We start from the raw sequence: 12,230 nt of genomic DNA on the forward strand, positions 1-12,230 counted from the left end.
AGCATCAACGAAGCTTCTCAGGCAGGTGTTAATCTAATGACACAGCAAGAGGAGCATGGTAGCCAGAGTTACCATAGGACTGCATTGTAAAACAGGTGGAAGTGGCATCTCTGGGAATTGACTCCAGGACCCTCTTGAGAATAACAAAGTCTGTAGAAGCTCAGTCCCTCACACAAAATAGCATCATATTTATACATAATACATGCATATCCTCCTACATACTATATAAATTGTCTCTGGTGACCTATAGTTCCCACTGCAGTGTAAGCTGAGTGGGCTTGTTATACTGTACTGTTTAGGGAATAATGGCAAGAAAGGCTCTAGACATGTTTAATACATGTGCAGTTGAGTTGTTTTTAAATATTCTCTCTGTGTTTGGCTGACTGTGGATATGGGACCCTCAGATATGAAAGGCTAAGTATGTCTATCATTTCTAAATCATCCCTCCTCTAACAGATGTGGAAAGTAATCACTTCACCCCGGTGTTACATCAGCTTACATAGATAACATGCATAGCCTGAGCTTCAAATACACTCTGTTTCCTTTCATACTTTCTTGATGGGGCAAAAGTGTAAATTTTAAGTAATTCTAGTGAATTTAAGTGGGTTAGACTAAGGTAAACAAAACATAATAAATAAATATACAGATGGTGGCAAGACAAAACAAAGTATAGAATAAATAATATAGTCCTTTTTCTAATATAAATCTCAATAAAGTTACTCAATAAAATTTGCATAAAAACCAATTTCAGCAAATCTTGCTGCTGGTGAGTTAGTCATTCATTTATTAACTCATTTCACTATGATCAATAACACGGATCAGACAACAGTGATTAAGGATCTAATATCTAGAGTCAAACAGATGTGGGACTTGAATAAATATAAGTCATTCATTGATATTAAAATAATAAGAATGAAAATACATATGATAACTTCTAGGTCCTATGTGAAACTGTCCCGTGAAGGCAAATACATTACCCACCTTGGATCTGCTCCAAATTCAGGAAAGAATACGTCATTAAAGATGATGCAGAAGACTAGAGGAGCCAGAAACTGTGAGAAGGAGTGGAAAGAGATAGAGATTTGACCAGGTCAGGGTCACCTGTCCTTTGTTGTGCCTATTAGTACTCTTCCAAAAGGCTGTTTTTATAAAACACAGCACATCAGGAGACAGAGGAAAAGAGCATTGAGAAAGATCTTGTTAACATGGCTCAGTGGGTAAGAGTGGTTTCTGGGCAAGCATCAGGACCTGGGTTTGAATATTCATCACAAACATAAAAGCCAGATATTGTTATTTGGCCATGTAATTTTATCATTGTCAGAGTCAGAGACAGGAGGACCCATTGCTGGAATTGATGACTGCATGAGTGAGGTACCCCTTCTCAAGAGTAGAATGTGATGAAGACACCTCAGTTTCTCCCTGGCCTACCCACCTGTGCACAGGTGTATATACCCACATAGATATGTAAATATGTGTTACACATACATTCTCACATGTATACATTTTAAAAGAGCATCATGGGTACATGAAAACTATTAATTGCCTCATGAATTCTAAGTTAAGCCTCGCTGTTGTAGCAGGAACACCTGATCTGATGTTGGTGCATCTTTAACATCTTTTGACCTTAACTCCTATCCCCTTCAGCACTTAGACTGCAAACTTCAGGCAGAGATCCTTGACAATAGTTCCCAGCTGCAATTCAATGACAATATTTGATTAGCTTCTGCTTTCTTTGTATTGATGCCTATGGTTACCTTAGAGGATGGTAAATGACACCATGTGTTTGAATAAGTGTTGTAATTTATTTTAGTGTACACAAAAAAATTCTAAAAGGAAGCTAATTTTCAGAGAACATTTAAGTCATACTGCCTTGATGTTAGACAAGACAGCAGAAGGCATAAAGGTCATCATATCCATTAGCTGATATTACAGAAACTAAGGGTCCCATGCAAATGAATGAATCATGCGAAACCTTGCTTCTGTATCTAGGGAACTACTTGTATCTGTGCAGAAACATAGGGATAAAATCAACTCCGCCTTATGAAGAGTGGCAGCTGCTTTGAAGAACAAATGAATTCCTGCATTCTCAGAGTGTAGAGTTTGTAAAATAATATGAACGATCTGAGGGGTGCTTGTACTAACAAGAGTCATTATCAGTTTGGAGGCAAAAGAAGATGGGTCTGCCTGGCTGGGCTCAGGAGATGAGTCAAGAGGTGAAAGTTTGATACAAACTAAACAAAACTCAGGAGTGCAGACAATGAGAGAGATGGGGAGATAGTGGGAAGTAATGCCTGCAGGTCCCTTGATAAATAGAGCATGGATAAACATCACTCCTTCCTGTAGGAGCTTAGAGATCTACAACTTTTTGGTGTCACGAACAAGGAATCTCACTGAGAGTTCTACAAACACTGATAAAAATTCCCAAGGACACTTTGACCCGAATGGAGCATCTTGTCATTTTATGAGTATCAGCTGACACTCAACACAGGACTGTTCATTTACTCAAATGAGAAAAGGTTAGAAAGGATCAAAATAAAAGGGAAGAAAAGGAAACTTATTACTGTGTGTGTGTCTGTGTGTGTGTGTGTCTTTGTGTGTATCTCTGTGTGTCTCTCTGTGTGTCTATGTACTGAATATCATCTCTTTGACATGCAGTTCTTTCCAGTACATGACCCAGTTGGAACAAGAAAAAGAAAGAGAAGGCCCTAACTCAGTTCCTCACCTACCCTGGGGCCTAGCCTGTTCCATTCTTTATGGAGATCCTTCAAAGAGGCCAGAGCTCAGATGTACCAGGGGACTGAGTAACACAAAGAAAGCATTTACACTAGGATTTGAGTTACATCTAACCACTCCATTTATTGACAGAGCACCCTGAGGGTCAACATTTAAGGAAAGCTAAAAGCCGAGTCACATGAGGGTTTGAAGAGTTTTAGAACCCTGTACCATTTATTACTTTGAATTAGCTATAGTAAATCACTCTGGAGAGCTCGATGCTGGTTTTCTCACATAGTCAATGCCTGCTAGCACCTCTGTATCCTTCTGTGCATGTTCAGAACAAGCAAGGGGAAAGTGCTGGTGGAACTGGAAACTTGTGTAACCACTATGGAAATCAATGTGGTGGTTCCTCAGAAAGTTGGGAATCAGTCTACCTCAAGGCCCAGCTATACCACTCTTCAGCATGTACCCAAAAGATACTTCATCCCATCACAAGGACACCTGTTCAACCATGTTCACTGCAGCTTTATTCATAATAGCCAGAACCCAGAACCAAGCTATATGTCACTCAACCAAAGAATAGATAGAGAAAATGTGATACATTTATACAATGGAGCTTTATTTCAGCTGTTTATAAAAAGGACAGCATGAAATTTTCACACAAATGGATGAAACTAGAAAAAAAATCATCCTGAGTGAAGTAACCCAGAATGACAAATATGATATGTATACACTTTCAAGAGGATATTATATTAGCTGTTAAGTAAATAATAACCAAGCTACAATCAATATAACTAGAGAGGTTAGGTGAGATGGATGAAAGGTTATGGGGGAAATATATGAATCTTTTTAGTACAGAAAAACGAATAGATTTCGCAAGTGAACTGGGTATGGTTGGGAACAGGAACAAAAAGAATGCAGTGTAAAGTGAGATGGGATGAAGGGAGAAAGTTCAAGATGAGGTGGATGGAATTAGGGGACACTTGGGGAATGGTGTGAAAACTTCCTGAAATCTATGAACCTCCTAGTAGTGAGGGATACAAAGTCTCAATTGGCCATCTCTTGAAGCCAGGTGACGTTTTCAGTAGCAGGACTAGGTTGCACTCATTTGAGCTGTTTCTCACTGGGTCCCATGGAAATCCCTAAACAACAAAGGCTGATGCTAAGACAAAGGATTGCTCTCCACAAACTGACAGCAGGGTCTCATGTAGACGACGTCCACACACAGTTCATTGAACGTGGAGAAGTGAACTCATGCCTACAATGAGCCTTCATCCCTGTGTTTTAACCTCTTTGGTGTATGAAGGTACTCTGTAGGCTAGCAAAAGAGAAATGTGGACGCTAACTCAGCTACAAAAGACCTAGTCTATCCTGGCTGCAAAATATGCTAGCTAGGTCAATGGTAAAAGAGAACTTGTGTGGTAAGACAACCAGTGTCTGATTTGACTTAAGACACACTTCATACAAAGGAACCCATGCCTGACACTGTTTGGATATTCAGAAAAGAGAGACTAGATGGCCCAGAGACCTCGGGCAAAACCAAACACTACTGGTCTAAAAAGAAAATCTTAAAAAGCTTCCTAATGATATTTTGCTATATCCATAATTCTCAACCTGTGGGTCATGACCCCTTTGATGGTCACATACCGGATATCCTGCAATCAGATGTTTATATTACACTTCATAACAGGAGCAAAATTATAGTTAGGAAGTAGCAACAAAATAATTCTATAGTTGAGGGTCACTATAACATAAGGAACTGTATTCAACAGGAACATCTAAGGAAGGCTGAAACCGCTGTGGTATATTCTTAGATCAGAGAGCTTTATCCAGCCATCATCAGAGAAGTTTTCCTCTGCAGCAGATGGGAACAGATACAGAGGTCCACAGCCACATATTACGTGCAGAGTCTAAATTAGAGGTCTCCATTAGATCCCTCCCCTCGGAGTTTAGGAAACTCAGTGGAAAAGGAAACCTGCAGAATTATAAAGGTCAGAGGGGATGAAGTACACCAGGAGAACAGGTTTTCTGATTCAACGAAGGAAGGCGCATATGAGCTCACAGACTAAAGCAGCCAGAACATGGCCTACATGGGTCCAGACAAGGTCCTTTGTGTTGATAATATGGATATTGGCTTATTATTTTATCGGACTCCTGAGTAGGAGGACGAATAGGTCTCTGAGTCTTCTGCCTGTTCTTGGGGCTCTTTTACTTCTTTGAGGCTGTCGTGTCCAACGTCAGTATGATAGGTTTCTCTTCATCTTGTTATGTTTTATTTTGTCATGTTTTATTGATATGTCTTATAGCCCTTTTCTTTGCTAATGAGAGACAGAGAGTGAATCTCTAGGGGAGGGGAAAAGGGAAGAAACTAGGTGAAGTAGAGGTAAAATTCCTATTAGAAGTAGTGTATGAGAAAAGAATCTATTTTCAATTTTTTAAAGTTATTGTTTTAAACAACGAATGGAACTCATTATCAAAATTTAGGATAAGAGGACATAAACTTGAGATTAAAAAAGAAAACTTGGGAGGAATTGGAGTGAAGAAGGAGAAAATATGCTGAAAACTCATATATGAAGTTCTCAAAGGGTACCGTTTTAGAAGAAATAAAATAATGAGTTAAATTATTAAGAAATTCCACTTAAATTTTTTTAAAGTAAAATATCTCAAGGATTTTTTTTATACGATGGAGTTTGAGGAATATAAAATACAATGCTTAGCCTACTCCTTTTATACCCTCAAGCAAGCCATTACCCTCACCCATCTATTGGCTCTCTCTTCTTTTCCCATCCTCCATCTCTTCAGCTACTACTACAAAGTGGATGTATCCACCGAGGCTCATAGGTGTCACCTGATTCCCCATGTAAGGCTATCAGAAGATGGGTATTGCCTTTGTCAGCTGAACTCTCCTCCCACATAAGAAGCGTTGTCTAGAAGAACTGGCCTCCTTCTAAGCTCACCATCATGTGATGACACAGAAAGAAGATGGCCATCTGAAAAAAATTTCACCACACCCCAAAGCTGCCAGCATCCTGACCTTGGTCTTTCCAGCCACTAGGAAAAAGAGAGATAAATGCCTGTGTCTTCAATTGTGTGATCCACAGTGCTCTCTTAGAGTGACAGGAAGCAATAGATCATCCCCCACACCATCTGAGAGCTGGTTTTCACTCACCCCTTCCCTGATGCTGCTCTCTGACCTGCCACCGGCTCTCTGAGAGCTCCATTCTCCATACAACCTCCTCAGATTCATCAAAGGGTTGATTCTGTCATTGTCAAAGGCTGAAACCTGTCATTCTTCACAGCCAGCACTTGCCATTCCCAAATAAACATTTTCTGTCTTTGTCTACTACCGAAGATTAATCTCCCATATACCCTGCCTCCTTGTAAGCACTGGCACATAACACCCAGTCTCTTTGGGCTCTAGTACTTTTCTACACACTGCTCCCATCTAGAATCAACACACAGGACCTGTGCAAACACACACTCACAGTGCCTTATCTATGCAGCACTCCTTCCCCCCACTTGGACTCACACTACTAAAACTCTCATTATTTCTCTTGACATTGTTGGCTTTTCAAACTTCCTTCCACACTAAATCACAAATACCCGCTGATATCTACATCTCCATTGCCCCAGATTTTGCACACAGTAGGTACAAAATAAATATTAGCCCAATGAAAGAAGCTATACAGAATGATTAACTCTATATGCAAACAGATATTCTTACCAACACTGCCCCTTTAAATAAAAAATTTATCAACTAAAGGATGTTCCAACCCTACATGAGACCAAAGGCCTCATAATTATTTCTGACCCATATCCTCTTCTTCTGCTTTCCAAGCTGCTTCTCACCAGGACTTCCAATATCCATGAGTTACTATCTCTTGCTTTTGCTGTTGAATTTGGGCACAGGCACAACTTATTTGCATACTATGCTGCTTTATTTCAGCCAAATAAGGCTTAAGCTTTGAAAAAAATGCCTGTTCAGCTAGGATTTACCAATAAAGCATTTGAAATTCTAATGAATTCCCTAGTGCTCCAAGGAAAGGGACTAGAATCATAGTAGGACTCTAGGGAGAGACAGGAATTTACCCAGCTTATCTAGAAAGTGAACCAACTACTTGAAGTGAGATATTCCTGTTCTCTTGGAAGGGTCTGCCTGGATCATCCAAGGACTCTCTTGGAAGGTTCCACAGCCCAGTACCACATAGTTAGAATCCACCTGGGTCAAACCAGAAAGAAGTCTCTCAGTGTCCGGGAGGTCCTTGAGTGACTGGGCTGAGGAGCAGTTAGAAACTTCTCTAAGGACAAGCCCAGGTTGCAGCATCACACTGTAGGCATGCTGGTCCTCAGTAAAGATTTCTCTCTCTCTCTCTCTCTCTCTCTCTCTCTCTCTCTCTCTCTCTCTCTCTGCCCCACACCTACTCCCCTCTTGTTACATGTTCCTGCATTCCCATCAGTAGATGAAATGGGCTGACCACGTTTCCAGATTTGGCTCTGTCACTTAAAATACTACATCAGAGACTTGTATAGGACATCCAAGTGCCACAAGACTCACCAATGAGATCCCTTCCTTGAGATGAGATCCAAAAAAAGAAAGAAAGAAAGAAAGAAAGAAAGAAAAGAAAAGAAAAGAAAAGAAAAGAAAAGAAAACAATTCACTAGGTAGAATGGCAGCTTTGACCCCAAACTCTCTACCTTTGAAACAATATTCTCCACAAAGCCAGGTGATCTTTGAAGCAGGAAGAGAAAAGCATACTGGTTTCATGCTTTAAAATCTAATAATTTCCTTTTATGCATAAATTTAAATAAAAGCCCCATATCATGGCCACAATCCCAGAACCACACTCCAGGGTGCCTCTCTTTATTCTCAAATGGCTTTCCTCTCTGGTCACCAAGTCCAGCTGTGCCAACTTCCTTTGTTTTATTCAACCAACAGCAAATTCACCTCTGAGTCTCTGTTGATGCTGCTGCCTCTGCCTAGAACATCCTGTCTTTTCCCAGCACATGGAGACACATGCACACACGCATGCATGCAACATCATGCACACTGCCAGTCCAGAGACCTCCAGTAATTCTCCTGTAATTTTATTTTTACTGTGTTCCCAGGTTTAACCAGATCATCTCTGTTACACGAATAGAGAGTCCACTTATGTGTTTTCTTTCATTTTTCTTATTCATTCAACCTTTCCCATCTAGGAGGAATCTCATGCCCACTGCTTTTCCTAGTGCTGAAATCAAGGCTCAAGCCTACCAAGCTCCCAATAAGTACTAAATGGGTGAACTAGTGAATGAGTGGGTTTATCCTGAGAACAGAGGCAAGTAAGAGGCAACTGGCTCTCCATGACAGAGGAGAGATCTGTAATGGCTGAGGCTATTTTCTCTTGGACCATTTAACTCAAGGAAATAAATTTCCTTCTTACTTCTGCTAATTTGGTTTTCCATTACCTGCAACCAAAGAGCTCTGGTTTACTGCAGGAGGTTTGTTTCTGTATGTTGGAATTCAACTATGGGATACCTCCACTGATTCAATTCCTGTTGTCTAATTATGTACAAAGAAGCTTCCCTCACAATGGCAGAGCCTCTTTACTCCGTCACTTGCTGTTGGCTTGACAGGAGTATGTCACCAGCCTTTTACCTGACAGGTGAGTAACTCAATGAGACCTAGAGAGACTTACACAGAGGGAAGTGAACGGCAGACTGGAGGGTCAGGATTGTTAGCGGTGACAAGATGTGGCTTTCTTCCTGCCTGTGCCACCACATTTCTGCAAGAACCACATCACCCTGTTCTTTGCTGGCTGCTAAGGTGGAGGGCCCACCCCAGAGATCAGTTCTGAGCTAGAGGAGTAGCAATTAATCTGCTCTGGCCTGAGATTCTACCTTTTAGCATTAGATCATAATGTTTACTGAATTAGCTAGAATGTTGTGAATGTGGTCACTAGATCCCTGGCTTATCTCATTTACCAGAATTGCCTAGAGACCCTTCCCAGTGGTGATAATCACAGAAGACACTTGCCTTGGCTTGTTTCACAGGGGTCAAGCCCTGATTTCACATGCTGCCAGTTCAGCAGAGGTCCACAGTGATCCAAACAGAGTGATACCCCTGGAGTCCAATTTTGGAGAAGAAAAAGTTGAAGTAGGCAATGACCTGCCCAACAGAATGCTACAAGTAAGTAGTCGAGTCAGGTTCTGGAACCTGTGTTGTGAACGGTTGCACACACACACTCTACTATAAGTGACTGGATTTCCCAAAAATGAATGAAATGTGTTCTTTTCTGCAATCTTTCCCTCTGGCACCAGTTTTGCATCTCTCCTCCTAGAAGTGAGTATGTGTCTCCTCCCCTTCAACCTGAAATATGTGCTACTATCTGACAATCAAAGCCATGTTTTTCTGGTTAGGTCTCATAGGGCACTCAGACTGAATGACTAGCACCATACTGGGGGAAGCCCATAATAGACCATGTGGAAAAGTCACACAAAGGTACCTGGAGGGTTTTGCCAGATTAGTTGATGTCAGTAAGCATCGTATCACCACTCTGCAAAAAATTACAGATGCTTCCAGGTGGTGTCTACTTCCAGTCAGTTGGCCAACTTGAGTCATCAGATCTTTCTGGCTGACACCTCAGAAATAAGGGAGTGTAAACAACCCTTCTAATTTCCAATCCACAGAGCTGGGAACTGAAATGCCTTGTTACACAGAAGTGTGTAGAATGTCAGTTCCCATCCACAATGTGCATAAGTCTAACTATGCAGGGTTTGGCTTAGACCCTAATGACCAGTGACAGGCCTGTCAGAGGCAGCTAGGCTACTGTATCAGATTATATTTTACTGGACTTCTCTAGTGCCAGCAGTGAACTTCAGTGCTCCTTTATCTTTACTTGGATCCATTTGACATCAAATGCCACCAACTTGACGAGACTTGTTTTCCTTTCTGAGATTGGTTCTGACTACACCCACCCATCAGACTTTCTCTATGGAGCTCAGTTTTGTAGAAATCTAACAAAATAAACAAAACAGTACCAACTGGCATCTCAAATGTGTTGTACTATATTCAACCCTCAGATGTTATCCTATTATATAGGGGCCAAGTCTGACACTCAGGGAGAATAAACCAATTTTGCTCATGGAACTTTATTAAGGTTACCATAGTGTCCCCAAACATGTCAGGCCTTGGCAAATTGAAGACTAGACAGATTAAAGTTTTCAAGATTAAAAAAAAAAAAAAAAAAAAAAAAAACTGGTTTCTTTTAAAGCAGGAAACCTACCAGAGGTTACATTAAGAATGGGGCCCTGGTTCAGTTTTCCACTTCTTTGAAAATACTCCTCTAGTAATCAATCACATCTAAGGAACACAGATGGCCTTTTCTCAGAAATACATATGGTAGCTATAGCTAAAAAGATATGCATAGGCCTTCACCTTGAAGAATATAATACTATAATGTTTTACTATAATGTCTTCTGGGTATTGCCTTATGGGGCTCAGGAGGCATTGTTTGAAGTAGATGCAGGTATAAACAGAGGCACTGCTACTCAATAGATTTGCAGATTTGCTGTGTAACTGAAGGTGAGCTCGGAACCTCCGTGGAACACCATCATCACTGTGGGACCATGAAATGCACTCTGGCTCCTGGTTGTGCTAAGGCTTGAAACCCTAGTGACTATAAAGGGACAGTAGGTATTTTGCCTGATTCCTGGGCACCAGACCCCTGTCACTAGCCACAGACCTACATAGATTTGTGGCCATCAGTCACTTAATGGCAATGCCCCAAGCCCCTCCAGAGGTAGAGGATGTAACCTGTGGTCATGTAGGCTCAAGACAGATCTCCATTTTAATGAGGTACCTAAAGGCTTGGAGGCTTAGCTGATAACCTTTCCTTCCCAGACACTCCTCATTTCAAAAGATATTTAATCTCAGGCCCACCCTAAGACGTTGGGGTATAGTTCTACTCATCCTCTTTCTGCCATGACAATCAATGTCTTAAAACCATGGACTGCCTCTTTTCATCGGGAGCCATGGAGAAGGTCTTTGCCTAGAGAGCCGCTGCCCTCTAACCTCTCACAGAAGGCCTCTCTGCACTTGTAGCCATGACCACCATCAATCCAAACTCAAGCCCAAGCAATCAAGCCTAAGACTCCCCTCATGGGACCTACCAGTAGCTCCCATTCTCACCCCCACCCCACTCCTGCCCTGGGCTAGATCCAGCTCAGGCCTCTACTGTATTCCCAGCTCTTGTGCTTGCTCAGCTTCCAGCAGTGCCTGGGTGTCTGAGAGCCTGGGAGTCAGACAGCCTCAGCCTCATCACAGACCCCAGGACCCACGAGACAGCTCTAGCTGTCCTGTACCTCTGTCTGTGCTTCTCCACCCCACAGTCAACTCTCCCATCCCGCCTGCAGTAGACGTGTGGACATGGGACCCCATAACCCTACACATCAGGATAGTGAGAATATAAACAGGATTGATCTTGTGAGATGACACAGCATCTGGAACATAGTACTGTTTAACTGTTGTTACCAATTCTAGAAATGTCTATCAAACTGCAGTATGAATATTCTGTAACTATACTTTTAAAAATATTCTCTAAAATTCCACTAAAAAGCAGAAGTGCCAGCTATCAAACTCCCAAAGAACTGTCTGTTTACATGATTTCAGCCACTCATTTCTCCAAAGTTGCTAAGAAACATCAAGATACTTATTGTCAACAATTGTAAGATGTTAATCTCTTAATTACATCCTTTTCTGGACAGTGGTAGCAGCTGAAAGCCCCTGCTAGAACTGAACAGCTAGATGGCACTGAGCCAACATTCTTTGTCTCCATTAAGAAGCCAAGAGGGAAACTGAACAGAATATTCAGAGATCTATATGAGAGGAGAGAGAGAGAGAGAGAGAGAGAGAGAGAGAGAGAGAGAGAGAGAGAGAGAGAGAGAGAGAGAGAGAGAATTTACAGGAGCAAGTGAGAAAAGATCCCACTGTAATCCAGCCAAAGCATCTCCAGAAGGGCAGCTGCCTGCCTCAGAGCACTTACTGCCCACTGAGGGAATCAATTCAACATCCAATTCCTCCTGCTGTGGTGCAGAATGAAGTGGGGTTGGACAGGACTGAAAGCCACTTCATGTTAAATACTGCCAATGAAGTCTATGGCTTCAGGTTCCAGCACTCAATGGCAATCCATGTTTTGGACAGACACCTAGAGACCCTCATCTGTCAGCTGGTGTCAGACTAATGAAGGAGGGATTAGGGAGGGGACTTCATCAAGCCTGGGATTCTGGGTTACATCCTTGTTTCATATGAAGGCCCTGATGTAAGTTTGAGTTCCCAGTCCCAAGAACATGCTGTTTGGTATCCATTGGTCCATTTGTCATTTTGTCTGTTTCAAACATAAACACCGACTGTTGCTTGGCCTCTTCATAGTGGGTTTACCCATCCACACCACCCACTTTATCTTGTTTTCTACCTTTCAGTCTACAGAAATCTAAATGAAACTTAGCCTACCTGAATCTTTAAATGTAGGTACTTGTGA

General features: G+C 41.7%; 1 protein-coding gene across 1 annotated transcript in view; it reads right to left on the reverse strand.

Annotated features, from left to right (window-relative positions):
* Nucleotides 1-12,230, reverse strand: part of HS3ST4 (heparan sulfate-glucosamine 3-sulfotransferase 4) — a gene marked incomplete at both ends in the record, with an annotated part of 392,896 nt that overhangs the window by 196,439 nt on the left and 184,227 nt on the right. The window lies entirely within an intron of this gene.

Source organism: Micromys minutus, assembly GCF_963924665.1.
Source record: "Micromys minutus genome assembly, chromosome: 2".
NCBI lineage: Eukaryota > Metazoa > Chordata > Mammalia > Rodentia > Muridae > Micromys > Micromys minutus.